We start from the raw sequence: 27,752 nt of genomic DNA, 5'->3' as shown, positions 1-27,752 counted from the left end.
TGATCTTTCTGGGCACGAGCAGACGTTTGCTCTGCACTCCTGGCCTTGCGCCACCCAGGAAGCACTGCCCAGCTCACCTTCTTGGGCCTTCTCCTGTCCTGGGGCTCCCACCCTGCCCCCTTCCTGCCTGGGTCCAGTGGGCATCTTGACCCTCCTGGATGCTGCAGGGGGAGCTGTCAGCCGGCCTGCGGCTGGGCTGGAGGCAGCCTCTGCCGGGCCCTGTCCCCCAGGAGGCCCAGGCGCCCACAGCCTCCTGCAGGGAAGGGAGCCGGCTTCTGACCCCAACCCCCGCCAGGCTGCAGTAAGGAATGGATGTGGAGGAGGCGAGAACCTGCCCTGCTGGCTGGGTGGAGTCCTCGTCCCTAGCCTGAGAGTGGCATCGTCTGCTGGAGGGTGCCTCCCCAGCACCCCTAGAAACCGCAGGAAGCTTCTGGAGCCCATCAGTGCCCAGCTGGAAGGCAGCGCCCAGGGAAGGGGTGGGCTGCCCGCCGCTCTGAGCAGACTGACTTGCTTTTCCACCTTGCCCAGTGTCCCGGCTGCGGATGCCTCTCCCTGGGGTTGGAGGCACATCAGCGGCTCCTCCTGTGTGGCCTTGCTGAGCCCTGGGTCCAGTCAGTGACATGTCCCCGGGGCCTGCCTCCCTTCCTGGCCCACCCACAGAGGCATCCCAGCCCTGCCTGACGCCAGGGTTGGCCTGTCACCTTGGAGATGGCAGGGAGAGGCCAGACCTTTCACAGGGCAGCCACGCCCTCGAGCCCATGCTTTCATGGTCTGGCTGGGCATGGCTGACCATGCGAGGGATGCAGGGCCATGGGGCTCCCCTCCTTCCTGGGTGTGTGTGGCTGAGGGCAGGGGCCAAAGGTGCTGGAGCCTGGGGGTGGGGCCCAAGGAGCCCATTGCAGCGATGTGGGTCAGTGTCCTCATTTTGCAAAGGAGGAAACTGAGGCTGAGGCCTGAGCAATTTGAGAGTGGCCCCTCTGGGTGACAGAGATGAGGATGGGGTCTTGGGCGGCTCGGGCAGCCATAACAAAGAACCACGGACCAGAGGGCTCCACAGCAGATGTGTATTTCTCGCGTCTGGAGGCTGAAGTCCAAGGTCAAGCTGCCGCTCGCCCCGTGTCTGGTGAAAGCCATTTCCTGGTTTGCAGATGGCCCTTCTGCAGGACCGAGAGCGGGAGGGAGAGCCGGGTCTCCTCCTATGAGGGCACCAACCCCCTCATGGGGCCCCGCCCTCATGACCTCATTTAACCCTAAGGTCCAGCTCCAAATACCATCACTTTGGGGGTTAGGCTTCAACATGTGGATTTTGGGGGGACACAAACATCCAGTCCATAGCAGAGGGGTGTGGACATGAGGGCATCCTGGATGGGGCTTGGGACCTGGGCCTCGGGAACAGCAAGGAAGGTAGGCAGGAGTCGGAGTGGGCACTGTGCGTCCCGGGGACTGGAGGCACGGGCTTGAGTGAGCTGGGAGGACCGGAGCAGATCTGGACCCAACACACTGGACAGTGGGGAGGGGTGGGTGGGGCAGGGTGAGGGTGCAGTCAAGGATGAAGGCCTGCGGAAGGTGGTGGGGCTCATGGATGGGGGTGGGCAGCACAGGGCTGGGGAAGGGCAGGCCAGGGGGTTCAGGGAGCATAGTGGGGAGAGCCTGAACCCCTCGGTGGTGGGAGTGCCATAGGCCGCCCTGAGGAGAGCTGGGGGGTGAGATGCAGAACGGAGGCTGGGCTGCCCGGGGCTGCCTGCGTCCTCCCCTGGGCCTGGGCAAGTGGGGCCCTGTGGGGCCGGCAGGAAGGGACCAGGAGCAGGGCTGGGAGGACTGCAGGGAGCAGACACGGCTGGAGCCTGCTTTGAGGAAGCAAGCCTGTGCCAGTCGCCGAGGCTCCGTCCAAACTGTCAGCTCCCTCTCCTACCCCTCACTCCTGCTGCCCCGTGGGGTTTCATGGGAGCAGGACTGGGGACAGTGCCCAGCACTGGCACCCACGGGGCAAACGGAAAGTCCTCATGGCTGGCACAAAGGGGCTATTTGGGGCCACCTGCAGGGACAATTTCCCAGCCCTTGGGTCCCTAATCTGGATGCAGTTTCAAGCCAGAAGCTCCTAAGGGCTATCTGTCATGGAGAGAATGGCCCTAGTGACTTGAGGCACTCGAAGCGTGCTTTTCAGGTGAGGATTCATCACAGGGGCGAGCACAGGAGTGTGGGAAGCCCTTCAAACCACGGGGTCTTGTCTCCCCACGGGGACAGGAAACGGGTTGTTTTAAAAACCAGCTTATAGGGGCCGACCTGGTGGCGCAGCTGTTAAGTTCTCATGCTCTGCTTTGGCGGCCCTGGGTTCACCAGTTCAGATCCCGGGTGCGGACATGGCACCGCTTGGCAAGCCACACTGTGGCAGGCATCCCACAGATAAAGTAGAGGAAGATGGGCACGGATGTTAGCTCAGGGCCAGTCTTCCTCAGCAATAAGAGGAGAGTTGGCGGCAAATGTTAGCCCAGGGCCAATCTTCCTTAAAAAATAAATAAATAAATAAATAAACCCCAGCTTATTGAGATCCAGCTCACCCATCAGGTCATCCCATCAGGTCACCCATTTACTGTGCAATTTGATAGTTTTTGGAATAGTCACGGCTGTGCAGCCATCAGCACAATCAATTCTAGAACACTTTCATCTCCCCTACCCTTAGCCATCGCCCCCCACCTCCCCCCCACCCCCGCAACCTCTAATCCACTTCCCGTCTCTAGGGAGCTGCTGGTTCTGGGCTTTTCTTAGGAATGGAGTCCTACGATCTGTAGCCTTGGGTCTGGCTTCCTCCATTCGGGGTCATGTTTTCAGTGCTCGCCCACATTGTACGTGTCAGCACTTCGTTCCTCTTGCAGCTGGGTGGTCTTCCATCGTGTGGACAGACGGCATGTTGTTTACCGTGTTTCTGTTGGTGGACATGTGTCTGTCTGCCTTTGGCTGCTGTGCCTGGCGCCGCTGTCAGCACTCACGTCCAGTTTCTGTGTGGACATGTGTTTTCACTTCTCCTGGGCGTGCCCCAGTGTCCTGTGGGTCTTGGTAACGTACGCCTTCTTCACAACGATGTCATGACTGAGAGTTGGGACCTCAGGTGACTTGATGTGACGCCAGCTGTAGTCTGAGGAGCGGGTACTGAAAGAGACGCCGGCTCTGGCCTGTGGCCCTGCTGCCTCACCTGGCCTACCCCACCTGCAGGACTCTCACTTCCCACCCGACCCCACCCCACCCCACTGGAGCAGTTGCTGAGAGGGCAGTTGGCAGGGGTGGGCCTGCAGGTGCAGGTGCACTGGCCTAGCCACGTACTTCTGGCGCCTTGGCTGCTGCACGCTGCTCAGAACCTCCTTTCTCACTATCCTTCTTGCTGTGGCCACTCCAGCCCTTTGGGACGGTCCCCAACCAGCAGCTCCCCATGTGATGAGTAGGGACCTGCAGGCTCATCGTGGCTTGTTCCACTGAGGCTGAGAGGGAGAGCAACATAGCGGTGAGGTGCCCCCTGCAGCCTGTCCCTGGCTCTACCGGCCTGGCATTCAGCGATGGGGCCTCGGAAGCCCCAAGCCCCAGCAGGGAAGCTCGCACAGCTGAGAGCTGGGTCCATCCCACAGCCATTGCCTTCCCTTGACTGGGTTTTCGTTTCACCCACCTCCCTTGCTGAGCCCTCTGCACTTGAGAGCCCGTCCATGTGCCCACGGGCATCTCTGGGTGGGCATAAAATACCCAGGGACCTGGCACCTGGCCTTCGCTGGGACATGGGTGCATGCCCAGCCTGACGTGTGCGCCCTGGCCTCCAGCCTTATTGTGGTGGATTGGTTTCAGCAGAAAGGGGAGCACGGCACTGCTTTCTCGCGGTAGTCGAATGGACTGTAAACGTTCTGTCCACTCCTTCTGTCCAGCGAGGATCCCACTAACCGGCGACAATTGCTACAAGCAACGACCACTTCTGGGTTAAGTTGTAGAGGAATCTTTACTTTCTGGTTCATATGTTGTGCATTTTTTCCCTGAAATATTTGATGTATTGAGTTCCAACTTCAAACACGTTCGCTCTAATCATTTAGCTTGATTGTTAATCTGAATTGGGCTCTGAGATTTTAAAATGGAAAAAGAAAACCCTGCCAGACTGTGTATCCAAATGGTCCACATGGTCGCTCTTTCACAAGAAGGCGTATCCTTTCTCCAGGGGTTTGTGTGGGGTTATATTTACTGGGAGTGGGACCTGTTTGCCCACCAGGACACTATCCGGACCATCAGGCAGACGTCAAACATGGTGTAGAAACTCAAATACTTTGTCTCTTCAGAAGTGAGCTTTTGATTTAATTACTTGGATGTAATGGCTGAGATTAAACCACGGGTGCATTCAGAGTAGAAACTTTAAGGAAGAATTTCACATCCACAAAACTGGGGGCGGAACACACTGGGGTCCAAGGGTGAAGCTGTTTGCCAGTGCTGTGCACCTGTGTGCATGTGTGTGCACATGTGTACGTGAGCTGTGTCCACACTGAATTTTCAACGTGATCACTCCTTCCTTACAAGCCACCCCAGGGCTGTGTGCTGTCCTGTGGCTGCCACTGGCTGTGGAGCTGGGTCTGCCATGGTCCCGGGCCATCCTGCCCCCTTCACCGAAGCAGAGGCGAAGGCTGACCCCTCCAGCTGGTGCGGGCTGCAGGCTGGCTGGCGGGGCTTGGCCAGCCCGACCCAGGGCTAGCCGTCCCCAAATCCTGCAGTGCTCTGAGGGGTCAGGCCCCTTTGGTGGCCTGGGGATCATTTTTTAAAAATAATTAATAGACCCTAAAAATGTAATACTTACTTTTTTAGAGCAGTTTTTGGTTTACAGAAAAACTGGGCCGATAGGACTGAGAGTTCCCACCCCCTCACCCACGCAGTGTGCCTATTTACACTTGCACTAGCGCGGGATGTTGTTATAAGTGATGAGCCAATATCGATACATTATTGTTAATTAACGTCCATGGTTTACCTGAGGGTCCACTCTTTGTGTCTACATTCTATGGATTTTGATAAATGCACCTGACACATATCCACCATTACAGTATCACGTGGAACACTTTCACTGCCCTAAAAATCTCCTGGGCCTCACCTATTTGTTAATGTTTTAAATGAATAAAGACACATAGGGTTACAAAGGAAACCAGGTATTTTGAAATAACTATCAAAATATAACAAAGCAGATGTGTGAAGTGGTGACGTGTGTGCTCCCCCCGCTGGGTGGTGCAACCCAACCCCAGAAAGCCCCCGCGGTTTTGAGGTTGTGGTGAGCGTGGACAGCACTGCAGTGTCTGCAGCAAGCGAACAGCGATACAAACACGTCTGTGCTCTGTTAGAGCCTGAAGCCTGGGGACCACGGACGTTCCTGATGGAAGGAAATGCTAAATTTCAGTTAGAGGTTAGTGAAGGGGAAGTGTCATTTTCTCCTGTCCGAGTTCACAGACCCCCCTGAATTAAGGACCTCTGCTCTAGAGGAAACATTGACAGCCTGTGAATCACATATGCCAGTGGGAATAGAAAATGTCTTTTCAAAACCAAAGATGTTGTTCCCGAAATCTCCACGCCACAAGTAGCCAAGTGGGTCCCCAGCTGCTCTGTCCACACAGCTGGCTCCGAGCGGATTCAGTTACCTCCCAGTAGAGAAAACGGGTTAATCAGGAGAAGTTGATTAGGCTTTGTGAGAGGGAGTATAATTACTGCCCATCCTCACAACAGGCGCCATGGTTGCCTTTCAATGTCTCCTGGGCTGGGGAGTTGGGGCCCGAGGGCTGGGAGAGGCAGAGGAGCAGCCGGCTGTGGCTCCCCCAGGTCCAGCAAGTGGCCCGGGCGCTGCCCACCTTCTTCATCACCATTCTCGCCTTTCTCGTCATCATCATCGTTGCCACTGTTGTCACCATCTCCTTGAGGATTCCTCGTGCATCCCTCGTGCGCAAGGCGCCCTGGAATGAGCAGCACCATGCAAATTCTTGAGTGCGTGCCGCGGACAGGCGTGCAGAAAAGGTGTGGGCTGGTCCAGGGCCTGGCTCGGGTCCCTCTTGCCCCACGCCTTGGGACACATGCGCTGCATAGATGGAGGTGCAGGTTCAGAGGAGGGGAGGGCATGGCTTGGAGGGCTGTGGGAGGGCCTCCCTCAGGAGGGGCTGGAGCAGCCTGGAAGGATGGAGAGTGCGGTGCCCTCTGGTCAGTGTCAGCCTTGGACCCGCAGCTGCTCGAGGTCTCCGCTGGCTCACGACCCCCACGCCAGCCCCTCTCTGGCTCAGCATCTCCCGCAGGCACTGTGCCTGGGTCTCCAGCTCTCCCTCCCCCGCTGCACCCACTCGTCACATTTTCTGCCCCACTTGTTCCGACCTCCTTCCTCAAGGCCCACAGCTGCCCTGCGCTCCCCCTGGATCTGGCCGAGGCCTGCGCTCACAGCAGGCGCCTGCGCACCTGTCAGTCCCTCCTCCCCTGGAGGCCCACCGGCCCATCTGGTTGGCGGGCCAAGGCAGAGGTCTTTCCTTCACCCTCCTCCAGGTGGGCGCCTGGTGCGGGAGTGGGGAGGCTGGGTGGCCTGTCTGAGGCCTGAGGGAGAGCCCGGGTCAGTCAGGCTGGGACTTAAATGTCAGCCTGCACCCAGGGGCTCAGTTACCAAGTGTCCCTGTCTCTTCTGTGGTGACTGCCACCCCCTCCACATGGGACCTGGCTCTGGGCCAAGGGGCCAGCAGGGCGGGGTGTGCCAGAGAGCCCGGGGCGGGGGGGGGAAGGCCAGGGGTCTGAGCACCCATCTGCCCCTCCCTGATGTCCATGCGCTGTCCCTGGGCCCCATGGAGAGCCCCCAGGGCAGGCCCTGGCACACTCAACCCACCTGTCAGCCAGCGGGATGTGTCCTGGAAGACAGACAGAACATTCCATGGCCTTCCACCCCTGTCCTCCACTTCTGTACTCTCTTCTCCATTTCTCCCCCAAACGGAAACTTCTTTTTGTATGTTCATATTTTCTGTAATGAGCAGCTTTTATGATACTTTATTTCATTAAAACGTGATTTATATAAAGAACAGAAAATGCAAGACAAAGCCATAAGTCCCCAGAATTGTTTCGGGGGCCCAGGGTGGCCACACTGACCCCTCTCCCAGCTGGGGCTGGGCTGAGCTGGGCTGGGCGGGACCCTGGTCCCCAGGGCAGAGGGGGCACCCCTAGAGGGGGAGAAAGTGGGAGCCAGGGTCTCATCCTGCCTCTCGTGGGGCTTCTCTCTCCTTCCTTTGTGGTTGAAAAGCTCCTGTTTCCTAGCAGGACACTGAACTCAGTGCTGCGAATCTCCTCCTCTGGCCAGAGCAAATGGGCTGGTCCTGCAGCAGCTGGTGTTGGCTGGTTCTCCTTGGTCCGAGCAGAGAGCCATCACTTACGCGGTACCTTAATTAGGAATCTTGACAGGCCATTTGTTTCCCGCCTCTGTCTTCGCCTGACAGAGACAAGGGACAGCTCCATGGCCCCCGGCCTCCCAGCGGCCCCCAACCCCAGGCCTCCCTCTCCCCTGCCCTGGCCTCCCCTCCTCTGGGGTCTGAGGAGTCTCGTGGAGCCTATCCTGCCAGGAGGCCTGTGGGTTCAGCAGGGAATGGTCACCCTGGGTCCCCTGGGAGTTGGTGAGGGGGGTCCGAGGGTGGGTCAGCCCAGCCCCCCTCACCTGGCTCCTGGCTGCCCCGCTGCCGAGCCCAGAGCCTTCCCAAGCATTCCTGAACCCTGGGACCCACCTGTTAGCACAGGCTGGCCAGGGGCAGGAGGCCCCAGAGAACCGGCTTTTCCAGCCGCCCCACATGGCAGCCTCGCCCAGGCCCTGAGCTGCTGTGGTTCTGAGGCGGAGTTGCCAAGGAGACGAGAAGGTGGTTCTCCAGGTCGGGGTTGGCCTTGAAGAAAACTAGGAATGGTGCTTCTTGTCTGAGCTCTACATAAAAACAGGGACCTGAGAAGACTGTGCCAAGCACCCTGGTGCCCGTGGGTCCCAGGGCAGTCAGGACAGGGGCAGTCCCGAGGCTGGTAGTTTGACAGATTCAGGGAGGAGAGGGGGAGGGCAGAGGGGGAAGGAGAGGAGGAGGATGCTGGGAGGATGGGCCCTGGCTCAACCCAGGCTTTCATGAGCTCACACCACATGCTCATACCCACGGCCTCTCACACAGATCTGCCCCCACCCCATGCCCGGCCCATCTGGGCCCTGCCCAAGGCCCCTGGGAGCCTATGGTCAGGCCAGCCTCCTCCCTGTGACTCCGGATTGGGGGCCATGGCTTGGCTCCCACAGACCCCCCCACCCAACGTCCCCTCTTGCTATCTGCGGACCCCAAGACATGTGGGCTGCCCTGAGAGCCCCTCACCCCACAGCACTGCCCGAGACGGCCCTCCTGAGCCTGCAGAGGGAGAGGCCCATCGTCCAGTTCCTCAGGGCAGGCCGTGAGGCCCAGTGGGCAAACCCTCAGGACCGCTTCCTGCTGGCTCCTGACTCAGAGCGAGGCCGGAAGACCTCGCAGGAAGTCCCAGCCCAGGGGACCCCACAGCTCCCCTAGGCAGGGGCTGGCGGTGGGGACTCAGGTATTACTCTCCCAGGGACCCCACCGAATCCACTTGACCCCTGCCTGGCAGCTCTTCTAGACCCTTCTGCCTGTCGACACATGTGGCCATGGCCTGCCAGTGCCCAGGGCCCTCAGGAGCAGCCACAGAAGGCTCAGCTCAGGGAGGCCCTCATGGCCCAGGCTGGGCCCTCCCCTCAGCCCAGGCCCCTTCTTTCTCCCCATCACTGCCTCCCCCTCCTCCACCTCCCCCTCCCTCCACCCTCCACCTTCTCCTCCCCCTCATCTTCCTCCTCCCGGCCCCCTCCTTTTATTCCCTGACCCTTCCCCTCCTCCTCCCCCTCCCCCTCCTCTGCTTCCTTCTCCCTCCCCCTCCTGCAGCTCCTCCTGTTTGCACTTCCTCTGCATCTCTCAGGGTGTGAGTCAGCAGGGAGCTGAGAGGCCGTGTCTCAGCCGGTCAGTCTAGGAGCCCTCCCCAGGCCTCCTCGCTTCCGGAATGCACTGTACCTGAGGCTTCCTTGGCATTTGACCAGTGTCAAAGCCAGGCTCTTTCCCATGGGGGAGGGGGGCAGGATGGAGAAGCAGGAGAGCTCACCCAGGGGATCCCACCTTCTCCTGCCCTCCTCACCCTCATGCCCACCTTTATTCTGCTGCCGGGGCCCCGGAAGCTGACCAGGGCCTTGTCCCTCTGCAGGGCCTAAAACCACCTCCCTCGTGCCCCACTCCCTGTGAGCCCCCCAGCTGGGAAGGGGCAGTGGGGAGACAGGCTGGAAGCAGGAGGGGCTGGGCGTCGCCAGGAAGTGTTGCTCTGGCCAGGGCCTCATGCCCCTGGACACAGCCATGTGAGCCCAGCTCATGCGGGGCAGAGGGGGCAGCGCTGCTGCCCTGGTGCTGCAGGTGCCTCGACTGTCTGTCCCCTGCAGGCCCAGCCTTGCCCAGGACGGACCTCCAGTCACAATGATGAGGATGATTTTAGGCTGGTTACTTTTGAAAACTGCAGTCAGGAAAGAGACTCTGAAAGGTAGAGTTTGCTTGCCCTTTGATGAGAGGCGTTTGCATTTGTGAAGGAAGTCTCCATCTGTGGGGGTGTCTCCCTCTGCACCAGGAGGAAGGGGGGATGACCTTATCTCTAGAAACTCTTAATGGGGACAGCAAGGACTTAAGTCTGCATAATAATCTCGTTCTTGTTTACTGTGTGGTAACCTCATGTAACCGACCCCCCCACCACCACCAACATCCTCCTTTGTCTTTAGCTGAAGATGATATTTAAGGTGGTGGCTTCAGCCATTTACTTAATCCGATCTGATTCTTATCTAAAGTTATAGGAACACCCAATAACCAGACCCCACCTGCACTGATACCATTTTAATGACTTTTTTTTACATATTCTTTCCTTTGTCTTGTAAAGAGATAACTCATATACGTGTGCTTTAAATTTAGCCCTACCCTCAAACCAGGCAGCAGCTCTTCACTGTCCATGGGTCCTGTCCCCACGCTATTCTGTAAATAAAAGAGTACTACTGCCAGACCTTGAGGGTCCAAGAAATCTTTCAACTCCTCGACTCAGCAAGCCACATCAACAACAGCTCACTAACAATGGCCTTGCCTTGGGTCTCTCCAAGGAAGCTGTGGGAGCTTCCGGCCCCACCACATTGCTTCTGCAGGTCAAAGGTGCCCTGGCCCATTCTTGAGGTCCCCACTGCCCCCACCGTGGTGGCTCAGAGTCAGCTCTCATCCTGGGTGGGAGAGGGACGGGTCCAGCTACACAGCCTCACTGCCCCAGTGTGCCTGCAGAGGTGAGGGCACCCCTCCCACACTGCCCCCAACTCCTGTGGCCACCAAGCCCAGCCACCTCCCCCTCAGCCTCCCACGTCTCTGGTGGCCACCTGAGCCTCCAGGGTGTGGACAGAGCCACGGGGAATCTGTTGCCACCCAGCTAGAGCCCAGTCCTGGATGAGCAGTGACCAGGCGGCCGGCAGCAGGGAGGGTGTCCAGGCCCCGCGGGGCCTCCTCACAGCCCCAGGCACTTGAAGGAAGGAAGCACTGAGCACAGGCCTTCTCCAGGAAGCCCCCAGCGCTGCAGAACGTGGGGTGGGCCTGCGCGGTGCTGACAGTTCCCGCAGTCATGGCAGCACCTCCTCAGGCCTGGGAAAGAAATGCTCTGCAGCTTTGGGGACAGAGTGGACTGAGAGATTCCATCCCCGTTGTCCTTGGCAGGCCAGCGCCACCAGGACCAGGGGCACCAGGAACCCAAGGCTGGGGTGGCCCACCTGCAGCCCTGGCCCCACCTGGAGCCTAGGCCACACCTGCAGCCCACACCCCACCTGCAGCCCTGGCCCCACCTGCAACCCACGCCCCACCTGCAGCCCGGGCCCCACCTGCAGCCCACACCCCACCTGCAGCCCCGGCCCCACCTGCAGCCCAGGTCCCACCTGCAGCCCATGCCCCACCTGCAACCCATGCCCCACCTGCAGCCTGGGCCCCACCTGGAGCCCACGCCCCACCTGCAGCCCACGCCCCACCTGCAGCCCGGGCTCCACCTGCAGCCCAGGCCCAGGCCTCAGTAGGACCCCAGGGCTGAGAGCAGATTGTGGCCCTGGAACCATAGAGACCCCACTTCTTCTCTGATAGTGGACACCCAGAAGGTCCTTGTGGCATTCATGGGACAGTGTCATCTCAAGGCAGCTCGGCGGCCCACCTGCCACCAGAACTCACCTACCCGCTGCCCTCCTGCCACCACCCATGGAGATGAGTGCCCAGCAAGTTCCCAGGGTGGGCACCTATGTGCCAGGCCCTCAGACACAGTCCCTGACTGCGGACATAGCCCCTGCATGGGGACACAGCCCCTGACCATGGACGCAGCCCCTGACCAGGACCCAGCCCCTGCATGAGGACGCAGCCCTTGACCAGGACACAACCCCTGACCAGGACGCAGCCCCTGCACGGCGATGCAGCCCCTGATCGCAGACGCAGACGCCAGTCACGGACACAGCTAGTCTCTCATTTGCAGGACGGACACTCGACAGAGAAGCAGACACAATCTGGAGAGCGTGTCGGGTGTAACCGGGGGCCTCCTTCGTGCTCAGGGGCACATGGAGGCCCGATTCTGTCCCTAGATGTCAACATTAGACAGGAGACCTGGGGTGCCCAGTGTTCCCAAGGACCCTGAGGGGCTGGGGCATGTCCCGGGAGGAAACCTGAGCTTAGCTGCCGATCCCTCAGAGGCATCCTCCCCAACTCCCTTCACGCCCAATGAAGGCTGCATTTCCGCTGCTGGGCCTCCCTCGAAACACCAGGAGGAGACAACGGCAGCAGCAGCGTCTCTCTCAGTGTGTCCCCATAACTTGGGGCAGGGGGCCTGGGCCTCTGGAGAGGACGTGGGGGAAGAACTCGTGCTCCCTGTGTGGGAACACAGCCTGGGCCCCAACACCCCGTTCTAGAGGACCCCCGAGGGGGGCCGGCCAGTTCTTCCAAGAGCCAGAGTGCTGGGGGGGGCAACGTGGGGGGGGGTGAGGGGGGTGATGGGAGGTGAGAGAGGGGTGAGGGGTGAGGCGGGGGTGAGGGGTGAGGCCGAGGTGAGGGGTGAGGTGGGGCAAGGGGGTGAGAGGGGTGACAGGGATGAGGGGTGAGAGGCGGGTAAGGGAGGCGATAGGGGTGAGAGATGAGAAGGGGTGAGGGGTCAGGTGGGGGTGGGGGGTCATTGGGGGTGAGGCAGGGTGAGGGTGAGGCGGGGTTGAGGTGAGTGAGGCAGGTTGGGGTGAGTGAGGCGGGTTGGGGTGAGTGAGGGGGGGTTGGGATGAGTGAGAGGGGGTTGGGATGAATGAGAGGGGGTTGGGGTGAGTGGGGGTGTTGGGGTGAGTGAGGAGGGTTGGGGTGAATGACGGAGGATTGGGGTGAGTGAGGCGGGTTGGGGTGAGTGAGGGGGGGTTGGGATGAGTGAGAGGGGGTTGGGGTGAGTGAGGGGGTTGGGGTGAGTGAGGCAGGTTGGGGTGAGTGAGGCGGGGTTGCGGTGAGTGAGGCGGGGTTGGGGTGAGTGAGGCGGGGTTGGGGTGAGTGAGGCCGGGTTGGGGTAAATGAGGTGGGGGTGGAGTGAGCATGAGAGGGTGGAGCTGAAGGCTGAGAGGGGGAGCAGAGCATGGGGGTGCCCTGGGGGGTGAGTGAGGAGGGGTTGGAGTGAGTGAAGGTGGATTGGAGTGAGTGAGGCGGGGTTGGGGTGAGTGAAGGGGAGTTGGGGTGAGTGAGGTAAGGTTGGGGTGAATTAGGGGGGTTGGGGTGAGTGAGGGGAGGTTGGAGTGAATGAAGGGAGATTGGGCTGAGTGAGGTGGGGTTGGGGTGAGTGAGGCAGGGGTGGAGTGAGCATGGGAGGGTGGAGCTGAGGGCTGAGAAGGGGAGCAGAGCATGGGGGCGCCCTGGGGCATGAGCCTGGGTGGCCCAAGGCGGAAGCTGCAGACAGGGGCGGGGCCCTTCCTAAAGCCCGGGGTCTGGGGCCTCACCATTCAGCTCGCAGTGGGAGCTTCCAGGCTGCCGGTCTCCCACGCTCACTCAGTGGAGCTTGCAGCAGCTCATAAATATTCATACAAAAATTGAAGCTCTGATAAAGAGCTAACCTATTGCTGATACTTGTAAGTTATTTCTGTATTAAAAAGATTGAGGTGTTACCCGACTGAGGTCCAGGAAGGAGTGGGACTGGGCCGTCCCCACCAGGGTCTGAGTGAGGTCTGGGACCCTCCTGCTCGCAAGCATGGACCTGTCGCCAGCTCCAGGGACCTCAGGAGGAGCCTGGCAGGAACCGGTTAGCCTGGAAGAGATATGATTGAGAAGCAGCCCCCAGCCCTGCCCATCTGGGCTGCGAAAGCCTTGCGGTGGTTGTGCAACCTTGTAAGCCCCACACGCATTTTCTTCAATTTTTTTCAGAACTTTTCTGGTCCTCTCCTGTTTTTTGTTATGGATGTGGCCAACCCTGCACAAAATGTTAACAAGGGCCATCATGCCCGAGGCCCCCTGTCCACCCCACATTCTTCTGTTGCCAGCTCTTTTGATCTGTAAATATTTCAGTTTGTCTCTAAAGACACTGAATTCCCTGCTTTGTGCTCTCTCTTTTCCTCTCTTTCGCCAGCTCCTCCTGCTGGGTGTTGGTGAGGGAAATGTTTGGAGGAACCTAAATGTTCAGCCTTTGGGGGCTGGTTAACGGTCTAGTTGTGAGGCAGTGGTGTGCCAGGATCTCACTTCGCTTACCAACGCGTGTACGTGCATGGGCATGGGGCAGTCCTGAGAAGACAAGACCAGGGTTAGCAGGAGCTGTCTTGGGATGTATGAGGGATTGGGGGTGGTTTGGGACATGATTTTTGATTGTCAATATTTTGTGATTGTTCTGTAAGGAGCACAGATTGCTTTTGTAAATAGAAAATAAGCCTAAAAAATATGGAACAAGACAAGGATATCCACTCTTGCTACTTATATTTAACATAGTATGGGAAGTCCTAGCCACAGCAATTAGGCAAGAAAAAGAAGTAAAAGACATCCAAATTGGAAATGAAGAAGTAAAACTCACTATTTGCAGATGGCATGATATTATATATAGAAATCCCTAAAGAATCCATCAAAAAACTGTTAGAACAATTAAATGAATTCAGTAAAGTCGCAGGATACAAAACTAATACACAAAAATCTGTTGCACTTCTATACACTAATAACTATCAGAAAGAGAAATAAAACAATCCCACTTACGATTGTACCAAAAAGAAAAAAATATCTAGGAATAAATTTAACCAAGGAGGTGAAAGACCTGTATATTGAAAACTACAAGACAGTAATGAATGAAATTGAAGAAAACACAAATGATAGTAAAAAAAGATATTCTGTGCCCATGGATTGGAAGAATCAATATTGTTAAAATGTCCATACTACCCAAAGCAATCTATAGATTCAGTGTAATCTCTACTAAGATTCCAACGACATTTTTCAAATAAATAGAACAAATAATTCTAAAATTTATATGGAACCACAAAAAAGCCCAAATAGCCAAAGCAATCCTGAGAAAGAAGAAGAAAGCTGGAAGCATCACACTCCCTGATTTCAAACTATACTGTAAAGTTGTAGTCCTCAAAACAGTATGGTACTGGCATAAAAACTGACACATAGATCAATGGAAGACAGTGGAGAGCCCAGAAATAAACCCACGCATTTATGGTCAATTAATTTATGACAAAGGAGCCAAGAATATACAATGGGCGAAGGATAAATGGTGTTGGGAAAATTAGATATTCACATGCAAAAGAATGAAACTGGACCACTATCTTACACCATACACAAAAACTAACCAAAATGGGTCAAGGACTTAAACGTAAGACCTGAAGCCATAAAACTCCTAAAAGAAAACAGGTGGTAAGCTTCTTAACATTGGTGTTGGCCATAATTTTTTGAATCTGGCACCAAAAGCAAAGGCAACAAAAGTGAAAACAAACAGGTGTGATAACATCAAACTAAAAAGCTTCTGCACAGCAAAGGAAACAGTTAATACAATGCAAAAGCAACCTACCAAATGGTAGAAAATATTTGCAAATCATATCTCTGATAAGGGATTAATATCCAAAATATATAAAGAACACATACAGCTATATAGCTAAAAAAAAAAATCCGATTAAAAGATGGGCAGAGCATCTGGATAACCTTTTTCCACAGAAGATGTACAGATGGCCAACAGGCACATGCAAAGATGCTCGACATCCCTAGTCATCAGGGAAATGCAAATCAAAACCACAGGGAGCATCTCCTCACACCTGTCAGAACGAACGGCCATCATCAGGAAGTCAAGAGATAAGTCTTGGCGAGGTTGTGGAGAAAAAGAATCCTCGTGCACTGTTGGTGGGAATGTAAACTGGTGCAGCTGCTGTGGAAAACAGTATGGAGATTCCTCAAAAAATTAAAAATAGAACTACCGCAAGATCCAGCAATTCGACTTCTGGGTACTTATCCAAAGAAAATTAAAACAGCAACTCAAAAATATGTCTGCACCCCTATGTTCATTGCAGCGCTATTTACAATAGCCACTATATGGAAGCAACCTGAGTGCCCATCAGTAGATGAATGGATAAAGAAGATGTGGAATACATGCACAAAGGAATATTAGTCAACCATAAAAAAGAATGAAACCCTGCCACTTTCGACAACATGGATGGATCCTGAGGGCACTATGCCAAGTGAAATAAGCCAGACAGAGAAAGACAAGTACCAAGGATCTCACTTATAAGTAGAATTAAAAACAAAAACAAAAACAGCCAAGTGTGTAGATACAGAGAACAGATTGGTGGTCGCCAGAGGTGGGGAAGGAGGGTGGGAGAAATGGGTGAAGGGGGTCAAAAGGTAAAAAGAAAGAAAAAAATTAAAAATAAATACATAGGGGCCAGCCCCGTGGCCGAATGGTTAAGTTCGCTCTGCTGCAGGCGGCCCAGAGTTTCGCTGATCGGATCCTGGGCGCGGACACAGCACCGCTCATCAGGCTGCATTGAGGTGGCGTCCCACATGCCACGACTAGAAGGACCTGCAACTGAGATATACAACTATGTGCCAGGGGGGATTTGGGGAGATAAAGAAGAAAAAAAATAATAAATAAATACATAAATACATAAATAAATAAAAAGCTACCTCTTAGGTTAAAGGCCACTGGCAGCAAGGAACAAGCTCACTCCTTGGTTGGTCACCCGGCCCCTCAAGGCGCTCCAGGCTCCCTTTGCAGGAGCAGCTGTTCCTGAAGAGATGCCCCAAGGATCATGTGGGCAGGAGTGTCTAGACTTCCGTTGTCTACAGAACAGAGACGATGGTTCTACTAGAATTAAAAATATTATACAAGACTTGGAAAACCTAGCCCGTGATCTAAATTCAGTCCAAATATTTATACTATGACATATGTTTGGGAAGATCCATAATTGACCAAGACACACCCCTTCTCCTCGAGGAGAAAACAATAAGGCTTACTGAAATATAATAACAAAAGCTACATCAATAACGACAGTGCCCAGGAGCTCTTCTCAGCCCTTTCCTATGTAGCAATGCATTTTATTCTAAGAATAACATATCCTAAGGAGAAGAAAAATAAATAAAACACCCTTTAAAAATGGCATCAGGAAGACTAGGGGTTTCGGCCAGTTTAACTTTTGCCTCTGTTTCTGCCTTCAGGTTTTGGCCGTGGTTTCGTGATCTTCTTAATTGTTCACACGAATGTTTCCAATGCCCCTTCACATTTTCTAGAATCCGTTCCTTTGGCGTGTGCCCTTTGTGGCCTGCTGTGGTTGATTTATCTGACCTCCTGTTGTTGGACGTGGTCGCTCAGCTATTCACTAGGACACGCAGTGAGCGAGCACCTGGGACCACTTGACACCCACGAGGATCTCAGATGAGATGGCAGATAATACCGTGCCCTCACTGCCCGTGGGAATGCGGAATGGTGCAGCCACTTTCAAAAACAGTCTCGCGGTTCTCAAAAGGTCAGACAGAGTCACCATACGGGCCAGCAGTCCTGCTCCTAGATGCGAGCCCAACAGAAATGGAAACACGTCCACACGGAAGCAGTACACAAATGCTCAGAGCAGCGTTAGTCACGGTAGCCAAAGGTGGAAACAACCAAATGTCCACCAATGGGTAGTTGGACAAACACAATGTGGCCTATCCATACAGTGGAATATTACTTGGCCATAAAAAGGAATGAGATGCTGACTCACCCTGCAACACAGATGAACCTTGAAAACGTGACTCTAAATGAAAGAAGCCAGATGCAAAAGTCCACGGATGGTACAGTGCCATTCATATGAAGAGTCCAGATAAGGGAAACCTATAGAGACAGAAGGCAGATCATGGTTGCCAGGAGCTGGGAGGAATGTGGAGGTGGGGCTGGTGGCTAAAGGATATGGAGTTGCTTTTTTTTTTTTTTTGCTGAGTAAGATTGTTCTGAGCTAACATCTGTTACCAATCTTCCTCTTCTTTGCTGAGGAAGATTAGCCCTGAGCTAACATTTGTGCCAGTCTTCCTCCACTTTATATTTGGGTCACCGCCACAGCATGGCTGACAAGTGGTGTAGGTCTGTGCCCAAGATCCAAACCTGTCGGTCCAGACCACTGAAGCAGAGCCCTCTGAACTTAACCACTATGACACAGGGCCAGCCCCAGGAGTTGCTTAATACAATTAATACACGTTCGACCTGATGAACTGTTCCAAAATGGACCATGGTGATTGTTGCCCATGTCTGTGAATACACTGAAAACCACTGAACAGTACACTTTGAATGGGCGAACTGTATGGTTTGTGAGTTATATCTCAATAAAACTATTTTTTAAAAAGTTAAGAATAAAAAATAATAGGGCATCCTCTAAAATTTTTAAAATTGGACAAACATCCTTAAAGATGCATGAAAGTTGCCCTGCGGCCCTGGGGCGCCGGATGCAGGCGGGTTTGTGCTCCTGACCAGGGCCTCCTGTGCCCACTGCTGGCGCCCACCAGGCCACACCCTGCCGGGCCCTCCTCGTCCCCATCCCATCCTGCCCCTCCGGGTCTCGCTGCCAGCTGTTTTGGGCGGCTTAGTGCAAAGGGTCTGAATGGCAGAATTTAGGGAAGTCGACGTTTAGTCTGAGCATCTCGAAGGGTCAGACCCTGAGGAGCCGAGTCCCTTGGGGCTGCCCGGGTCACAGGCTGGCCTAAGGTCCTCGGCCCTGTACCCCAAGAGCCTTTGGAGGGTCCTCACAGTTGGACCCAGTAATCTCCCCAGAGGACCCTCCGAGGGAGTCTGACCTCTCCAGACAGGGCAGACGCACCTCAGGAGTTGCTCAGGAGAGAGCAATCATGGAAGCAAACAGCATGTCCAAGACGCAGGAGCGATGACGTCGTTATGTGAGTCCCACATAGTGGGACAGCGGGCGGCCATCCAAATCCTCTTCTGGACAAATTTTAATGCATGAAAAAGTGTGTGTGAAATGATGTGTACAGAATTATCTCAACTGTCCTCTCTGTGTATATATGCACGTATCTATGTGTGTGTACGTGTGTGTGCGTGTGCGTGTGTGCCTAGCTCCCCAGAGGAAATAGACCAGAGGCCACCACGATTATCTCTGTTGCCTGTGATTATGGGTTGTTTTAATTTCCTTCTTTAAATTTTTTTTGCATTTTCTACTAACGTACGCTGAGCGGCTGCCGTTGTTATAATCAGAATAGAGCAAGAAAGATGCACAGAGGGTGGCCGGCAGGGTGGTCCTGAGGATGGCCCCGGCCCTGCATCCGGGCACCTGAGCCTGTTCTACTGGAGGGGGCTCGGGGACAGGCCACCCCAGGCCTTGACGGAGAGGCCGCCCTGAAGGAAATCCCAGCCTTGCCATAAGGCCAGATGCCACTGTGCGCCCCAGGGTCCAGGCCAAGCCTGGGAAGACCCGATGCCAAGGCCGGGTCCCCTCAGTGTTGGTCCTTCCAAACTGGCCGGGGGCTGCAGAGAAAGGGGCTGGTGTGGGGTCATGTTGCTGCTGATCTCTCTGCACTCAGTGGGGCCTGGACGTGAGGCTCTGGCAGCCTCCATTCTTCTCAGGGGTGCCCAGTGGGACCCGAACCCCAGAGAGCCCATGGGAGGGGCACGAGCAGCTTCATGTCCCGATGCTCCGGCTGAACCTGGGGCTCTCACAGGTCAGCCCTCCCTGATCCCGGTTTCCCTGTGAGTGTCGTGGAGTCTCTCGGCTGGAGCTCAGTGTCCAGCCAACACCAGACGCTCTGGAAAAGACCAGAAAACGACGAACTGAGCCGATCCGGCAGAGATGCATGGAGACAAGGGCCCCTGCCCCCTGGTCCAGCCCCTGCCTGCAGCACGGACCCTTGTCCTGAGACTGTTGGTTCCAGCCCCTCCACAGAGGCCCTGGGTGATGGGAGCTCCTTTTCAGGAGGCGGCGCCAGGGCAGGCGGGCTGGGGTGGAAAGGAGTGTGGACAAGGCCAAGCTGGACCCTCACATGGCACACAGGGCTGTCCCTGTGTCCACCCAGCCCAATGCCCCTCATAGGGTGGATGGGGTTGGTAAATTAAAAACTCAAAGTTGAAGCAAAGTGAGACTTGAATTTCAGATCAATAAAAAATAATTTTAGGGGCCGGCCCCGTGGCCGAGTGGTTAAGTTCGCATGCTCTGCTGCAGCGGTCCAGGGTTTTGCCGGTTCGGATCCTGGGTGGACATGGCACCGCTCATCAGGCCACGTTGAGGCGGCGTCCCACATGCCACAACCAGAAGGACCTGCAACTAGGATATACAACTATGTACCAGGGGGATTTGGGGAGATAAAGCAGAAAAAAATAATAATAATTTTAGTGTAAGTCTGTACCACTCATTGTTGATCTGAAATTCAAATTTAACTGAATGTCCTGTATTTCGTCTGGTAGCCATTCCCCAACCCCCTCCCTGTCCTCGGCCCCCACCCAACTCTGAGCCTTGCAGTCTCTTGACCCCAGGCTGCAACCCCAGTGAACCAGATCCAGGATGGAGAGGGGACCTGGACGCCCAGCAAGGAGGCGGCAATAGAAGGGTTGGGCGTGGGGTGTCTGTGGGCTCTGCCCCTTCTCACAGAGGCCCCCCACCCCCGCAGCATCACTGCTGGGCTGCTGTGTTAGTCAGGATTCTCCAGAGAAACAAAACCAGTGGGACGTGTGTGCATCTGTGAGAGAGAGAGAGGGAGGGAGAGATTTATTTTAAGGAACTGGCCCACACGATTGTGGAGGCGGGGAAGTCTGCAGGGCAGGCCACAGGCTGCAGACCCAGGGAAGAGCTGATGTCTGAAGGCCATCTGGAGGCAGAATTCCTTCTTCCTCGGGGGATCCCTGTCCTTTTCTCTTAAGGTCTTCAACTGATTAGACGAGGCCCACCACCTCATGGAGAGTGTGAAATAATAGAAAGTGTATATTGGTTTCTGCCCCCAGTTTCTGACACAGAGCTCCTAAATCCCTTGGAATTTCCTGAGTGATAGGAATGTTTTTTGTTCTGATGAGGTGATTCTGGTGGGCTCCTGGATGGGGGCTGGTCATCAGAAAGACCAGACTATGACAGGAAGCTTGGAAATTTCACCCTCACTTCCCCATCCTCCAGGAAAGGGAGAGGGGCTGGAGACTGAGTCAGTGATCAATCGTGCCAACGTGATGAAGCCTCCGTAGAAACCTCTGAGGCGCGGGGGTCAGAGAGCTTCCAGGTTGGTGGGCACATCCACGCCACAGGAGGGTGGCGACCTCAACTCCACAGGGACAGAAACTGCTGTGCCCGGGACCCTTCGAGACCTCGCCCTGTGTCTCTTCATCTGGCTGTTCGTCTGTGTCCCTTATTGTATAATACTCTGGTCAACGTACGTCAGCGCTCCCCTGAGCTCTGTGAGCTGTTCTAGCAAATAATTAACCCCTGTTGTGGGGCTGGGGCGGGCAGGGGCTCATGGGAAGCTCCGGCTTGCAGCAGAGTTGTGGGACAGAGGTTGTGGGTACCCTGGGGGATCAGCTACTTGCGCCTGGTGCCTGAAGGGGGCAGTGTTGTGAGACTGAGTCTTGACCTGTGGGGTCTGCCCTAACTCTGGCCAGTGTCAGAATTGACTAGGCCTGTGGGACACCCCACTGGTGTGGCAGAGGATCGCTTAGTGTGGGGAAAACCTCACATATCTGGTGTCACCTGTATGAGTGAGGGAGAAACAGAGCGTGTTTTTTCCATGCAGGGTACTCTGCTTCACTCAGAATCCACTGACTGTAGACATTAAACCTCTTCTAAGAAACGCCTTCACAGCGACATCTGGGCTGGTGTGGACCAAACAGCAGGGTGCGCGGCTCGGCCACACGGACACGTGAAATTCTCCGTCGCAGGAACTGAGGTCCTTCTCAGGCTCCTGCGGGTCCAGTGGGGCCAAGGCACCGAGCCCTGCCTGCACGCCACCGGGGAGCCCTGCCTGTGATCAGGGAAGGACCAGGACCCCCTCCCAGTGGGCTCAGTCCACACTGGACCACGGACAGAGCCCTCCACCCGGCCCGGCCCCACCCCGCACACGGGTGCTGCCAGGCGCCCATCCCCAGAAGAAGCCCCCACTCCTGGCTTCTCTGGGGCCAGAGTCCTGCGGGTCAGCCACCAGCAGGATTTGTGGCTCCACCGTGCCCAACCCAGTGTCCACGGTGGCTGAATTAATTTGAACAAAGACCATTCTCCACCATCAAAACCGTGGTTCTGCTGCTGCTTCCGGAAGCCAAGGAGAGCTGCTTCTCGCACTGGCAGAACTCTGCTGAATCAGACTCGGCGAGAATTACATAGTGAAGCCCTCCCCGCCCCCCAGACTGCGCTCACGCTGGACAAAGCCTGACTGCCTTCTGCACCCCAGAAAGGCTTTCGGCGGCAGAATTAACTTCCTGGCCCCTGTCATTTATATTCCTGCTCCACAAGGCTCAGAAGGGAGGGTGCCCCCGCCAGCCCGCTCCGGCCCCGCTGACCCCGGGCCTGGAGCAGGGGCTGCCACCTGGACGGAGGCTCTGCAAAGTGATGTCGGCCACAGTGGCTATTCTTTCTCATCTGCTTCAGGTGGACATCGTGTTTGTCTTTATCTAATGTCGTGTAAAGGGGAACGCGCTTGTTTAGACTGCTAACTGTAAATTCTGCACGCTTTCTTTCGTTTGCCTCTAAGGCGGACGTATGCCAATTAGCCAAGAGGAGCATCTCCATGTTGGATGCAGTGTGCATCTGACTCGGGGACTGTGTCCACGCGGGGTCTGCTCCTGGGGTCTGGGAAGCAGAACAGTGGGGGAGGGGCAGCCACGGAGGAACCCCACCCAACAGAGGCAGGGCGGCCTGGGCACTACCTCCCCCTGGCCTTCTTCTCTCCTTGTCGCTCCCCAGTCCCAAGCCCCCTTCTTCCTGAGGGTGTGCACAGAGCAATGGACACCTCTGCTGCTTTACAAAGGGCCTCCCTGGGGCCGTCCACACTGTCAGCACAGTAGACCCCTCAGAGTCCCTGCCCTGGCCCCGGGAGGATGCTCCCTGCCCTTTGTGGGGCTCTGCTGGCTGGTGACTGGGCCTGGTGAGGCCCAAGCCCCTCCTGATCCAGCCCCCCTGCCCTTCGCCCATCCATGAGCCTGCAGGAAGGGGTGCCTTGCTGGGCTGCTTCTCCTGGGGCCTGGACGTGGAGGGGGAAGCAGAGGCCCTGTCACAGAGCGCCCACGAGCCCTCGTGCACTGAATGTGCTATAGTGATCACCGGAGTTTCGGCTCAGCCCCATTTCTCACCATCGATTCACCCAGGCAGACCTCAGGACGGTACACGGATGGGATGCCTGAGGTCACCCGCTTTCTGGATAGCTCCGCTCCCGGGGTGGGGTGAGCCGCCCCACACTTCGCCTATTCGGGCCCTGTCCCCTGTAACTTCCAGCAGTGGCCTCCGCAGCTTGTCCCAGCATTGTTCTCTCCCAAGGAGCCCCCCAAGCTTCTGCCACAGTCCACACTGCAGACCTGCCTGGGACAGCCCCCAGCCCCCCCAGGCCCTCCAGGTCCCCCAGGTCCCAGCCCCCCAGGCCCTCTGGCCCCCAGACCACCCGGTCCCCAGGCCCCCAGCCACCCAGGACCTCAGATCCCTAGCCCCCAGGCCCTAGGCCCCAGCTATAGGCTAGCACTTTACCTGGACTGCACCAGGCCCCTTGATTCCTAGGGCCTCCCCCGACCCACCTCCATGGCCCTGCTGAGCCCTCCACCAGCCAGCCCCGCCTACTTCCTGATGCCGACTCCAGGACTCCGTGTCTAGGCAGGACCAAGACCAACTGCCTCATTCGCTCATTGCACCAGGCCATGAAAACTCTGTCCAGAAAGTCCCTCCCTTCTCTAGCACCAGCCTCACCAAGCTGACTCTCCCTCTCACTTCAGCAACAGCCTGGAGACGGCCTCCTCCAGGAAGTCGCCCAGCTGCTCCCAGAGGGGCTGTTTCCTTCCTCAGGCTGCACTTCCCCTGACAGCAGTGCACCCACGAGAAGATGTCTGCAGCAGTGTCAGTGTCGCATTCGACTGAGAACTGAGCCTGAGAGAACCAAGGAGACAGCATCCTCTGGGGCCTGGAGTTCATGGAGGCTCAAAGAACCGACTGACAGCCAAAGACTGAGGACGACTCTGTCCTTGGTGCCTCACAGGGGCCGGGCACCCCCAGGCCCTGCGCCTGCCCCATCCAGTCCCTGGGCCTGCACCTCAGGTGCCGGAGCCTCTGGCCTCTCCAGAAACAGGGCCACCAGAGCTCCCGGGTCTCCCAGCTGAGCCCCACACACCCACAGACCACAGAGCAGAGTGGGCTGGCCCTACGGTCTGAGCAGGCCTGCAGCCCCCAGGGGACAGGTCACTCTCGTCTTTCCTCCTCGCTGGGTCCTGGGCTTCCTGACACAGCGAGGGGTGACGCTGTGCCACCCCAGTAATACACACACACCGATGGAGGGGAGGCGGAGGAGCGGCCGAGGGCCTGGTGTGAGAGCACCCTGGTCTCCAGTGTGTTCTGAAGGGCACCGGTGACCTGTACCTCCACCCTACCCACGGCCCAGCCCGCGACCTCATGATGACCCACAGCAGTCCTAGTCTCTGAGTCTAGGAGTCGAAGGCCCAGGAGGTCTTCAGACACTAGCAAGCCCCTTCTCGGAGCCTGTGGGCTGGAGCGTGGGGCCCCACGGGGACCAATGCTAGGCTCATCCTGGTGTCCTCACAAGCAGAGGAGGGGCGGCAGAGGCCCAGGGGGGTGGGGCTGGGCTGGCAGGAAGCTGCAGGGCAGTGGGCTTTGAGGACCACCCCAGGAACTGGGAACATTGTCCACGTCCCACTGAGAGCCACGGTGGCCACATACACTGCCCAGGCCTGCCTGGTCCCTCAGTGGGTCCCGCTGCCCTCCTGGCCAGACCTGAGTTCTGCCCCAGTGACTGTTGCAGGCTGGCCCCACTGTTGTTTGCCAAGGGGAGTTTGTCAGAAGGCCAGGGGCCTCTGCCAGGGGCGGGCAGGAGCTGGGAGCCAGCCTCACCAGCTGACACTGCAAGCTTGGGGCTGGGTAGGCCAGGCTGCCTGTGCTGAACTCCCAGGCAAGAGAGACACACCCATGACACACACACACACACCAAGATACACACGCCCACACACAGACACCCCTGTGCCACCCAGACACAGACCCATGGCACTCAGACATATACCCCACGAAGACCCAAAATTGCACAGGCTCAGAGACACCCCCTATATAGACCTCCCATGAACACACACAACCCGCACACAGCTCCCCACCCCACTCTCACACACACACAGGGACACACACCTTCCCGCCTGGGTGTCCCCGCCTGCATCAGCCGCAGCCTCCCACCCCCACCCCACAGGCAGGCGGGTGGCAGCTGGCTGCAGTTTCCTAGGAAACGCTGTCACCATGGTGGCATCGCTGAGTCTCGAGGGGCCTCCAGCACGTGCCAGACAAGCCCTTGGAGCCCGCTGGGACTTAGGCCGCAGGTGGATGTGGGCTGGATGCAGAAGAGACCTCTAGTCGGCCAAGGGGGCTCCAGGGGGCTGGGGACAGGCCCTGGGAAACACAGCAGCAGCAGGCACAGCTCATCCCCGCCAGAGTCCCTGTGAGCTCAAGGTTCTGCCGCCCCAGATCCTGGAACAGAGGGAAGAGGACCCACCCCACCTCTGCCCGTCTGTGGCCATGCCAGCCCGCAGGCCACGCAGCAGTGTCTATGCACGGAGCCCTTCCCGAGGCGTCTGCTTTCCTGCTGTGTGCGCTGTGTCTGCTGCGTGCACCAAGTCTGCTGTACGCACTGTGTGCCTGCCAAGCAGTCGCCAAGAGAAGGAAGGGAGCTGGGAAGAAAGTGGGGCCTGGAGTCCTGCCCCCCAGTAGAAGGACTGAGACAGCGACCTCAGAGCCGAGGAGTCCTGGCTCACGGTGGGTGCTGACTGCTATTGGTGAGGGGCACCTCTAGGGACTGAGGGGTCAAGACTGGAGCCTCACTTCCCAGACAGGGAACCAGATGGAGGACCACCTCCAGACCCTGCGTTGGCAGCTGGCCCGCCTCTGCCCTCCCAAGGCCCCTTGGGTGTGGATCCAGGTGTCCATGTGCCAGGTGAGGCCAGGCAGGGCCAGGAGGGTGGGAGGGGCCCCGGCCACACCCTGCAAGGTGGCGGAAGCAGGCTTGGCCCTGGAGCACCCTGCAGGACAGGCCACACCTGGAGGCAGCCAGCCTCGGCTGAGCCACTCCCTACTCCTGGCACTGAGGCTCAGGGCAGTGGGCAGCAGAGGGCAATGGCTGCCACCTGAGGTATGGGCCCAGTCTACCTGGACTCTAGGGCAGCCTTAACCCTCCTGATCTGGAAAGGCCAGAGCATCATCTGACTCCCCAGCAGAGGCCTGCTCAGAGCGCAGAGTCTGCAGCAGATGCCTTCTGGGCACTGCCCCCACGGTGCTGGCGACCGTGGGTGACACTGTCTGGGCAGCAGGGCTCCGGGGAAAGCCAAGCCTGCAGAGCCAGGGAGACCCGGGTTCAAACCCTGGCGCTACAACTCAGGAGCTGTGTGGCCCCTCTGAGCCTCCGCCTCCCCATCTGTGAGAGACGCTAGCGTGGGGACCAGAGATTGTATGTGTCACAGGATGTCACACAGTGGGGCTCTGGAGCCACTGACACTGGCTCACAAGAGCTGATTGCACACATGTTTTCCCAACTGCACGCTCAGTGATGTCAGGCAATGAAATTTGCCAGAGTGGGAGCATTTACACCACGGAAATTGGCAAACACCACAAGTCAGAGCTTCTTATTCCCCAGAGAGCCACTCCTTGAGAGCAGAACACAGGTCAGCCTTTTTCACCTCTGTTGTCCTTGCACTAGACACAGTGCATACAGTAGATCATTGTACATACAGCAGACACAGTGCACAGAGCAGGCACAGCGCACACAGTGGGCACAGCACACACAGCAGACACAGGGCACAGAGCAGGCACAGGGCACATGGCAGGCACAGGGCACACAGCAGTAACAGTGCACACAGCAGGCACAGCACACACAGCAGACACAGAGCACACAGCAGGCACAGGGCACACAGCAGGCACAGGGCACACAGCAGTGACAGTGCACACAGCAGGCACAGGGCACACAACAGGCTCAAGGCACACATAGGCACAGGGCACCTTACAGGCACAGTGCACACTGCAGGCACAGGGCACACAGCAGACACAGCACACACAGCAGGCACAGTGCATACAGCAGGCACAGCACATACCTGAGGTGTCAATTAGTGCCACTGCTTCTTTGCTCATGCACCTGCCGTCTGCTCTCACCCAGACCCTGTGCTGGGTTCCATGTGGACGACTCCTTCCTTCCTAACTCCCTCTCCATCCCTGCTCCATGGACCTCAAGCAGAGTGAGACTGAGGGAAGGTCTGGTCAGTCCTGGCCCAGCCCCTGAGCTCTGCAGAAAGAGCGAGTGTGGGCAGGCTGGAAGGCTTCCTGGAGGAGGGGGCCTGAAGGGGGCCTTGAGGCGGCAGAGGGGAAGGCCCTGTGACCAGTCAGAGGTCTGGTAGCTTCACCACACAGCTCCTGAGGTCTGAGTAGCTTCACCCCAGTGTGGGCACAGCCCAGGTGTGGCAAGTCATCCTGGGGGTTAGCTCTCTCTGAGAAGGTAGGTGTGGGATGGGGCACCCGTTTGGTGGGGTGCCAGTGGGGTGGGGTGCTCCCCAGCATGGCCATGATGACCTGCCTCCATGTAGGGAGGGTCAGTGGCTGAAAGGCCTCTAATCCCATGGAGACCCAGACTTGGGCCACATGGGCCCAGGGTGAGGACAGGCGGGGTCCTGCCAGGTGTGGCAGTGGGGCGGTGGTCCGGAGGCTGCAGCCCCCAGAGGGCGTAGCCTATGCCATGAAATGGCCCCTCCACTCCGGCCTGTGTGGGACATGTGGACCGGGAGGCCATCTCCCCCACAACGTGGATCCACTTTAAACTGGGCTGGGCTCCGTCTACAAAGCGGTCACACAATCTTTCTGAATTAAGTGCATTGTTCGTGGTGCTGTCTATGGAACATGTGTTCTGAGTTGCGCTGATCCAGCTGGCACCCCCCAAAGCAGGCGAGTGGGCAGCAGGCTGCTCTTTCCCAGGTGCCAGGAGGATGCCGGGGCTGGGACAGGTGTGCACAGGGGGTCGGGAGGTACGTCCCACCTGGGAGCCAGAACCTTCCCCATAGGCCGCCCC

At 57.1% G+C, this 27,752-nt stretch overlaps 1 protein-coding gene and 1 long non-coding RNA gene across 3 annotated transcripts in view; one reads left to right on the top strand and one right to left on the bottom strand.

Annotated features, from left to right (window-relative positions):
* PWWP2B (PWWP domain containing 2B) overlaps window positions 1–22,161 on the top strand; it is a 54,243-nt gene extending 32,082 nt beyond the window's left edge. The window contains exon 3 of one of the 2 annotated variants that reach the window (XM_070631394.1): window positions 21,252–22,161. The gene's annotated coding sequence lies outside the window, so the exon portion shown is untranslated. The remainder of the gene's footprint in view (window positions 1–21,251) is intronic. The other variant, XM_070631217.1, reaches the window with a different exon arrangement.
* Window positions 5,149–8,154, bottom strand: LOC139085433 (uncharacterized). Its single transcript, XR_011543718.1, has 3 exons — window positions 7,740–8,154; window positions 6,857–7,450; window positions 5,149–6,162 (listed from the first exon to the last, which is right to left on the bottom strand). It is a non-coding gene; the product is annotated as an uncharacterized lncRNA (long non-coding RNA).
* Window positions 22,162–27,752: the final 5,591 nt, after the last annotated feature.

The sequence above is a fragment of the Equus przewalskii genome, chromosome 1, assembly GCF_037783145.1.
Source record: "Equus przewalskii isolate Varuska chromosome 1, EquPr2, whole genome shotgun sequence".
NCBI classification, from domain to species: domain Eukaryota; kingdom Metazoa; phylum Chordata; class Mammalia; order Perissodactyla; family Equidae; genus Equus; species Equus przewalskii.
The sequence above is the reverse complement of the archived record's forward strand: the minus strand, read 5'-3'. Positions and strand labels throughout refer to the sequence as shown.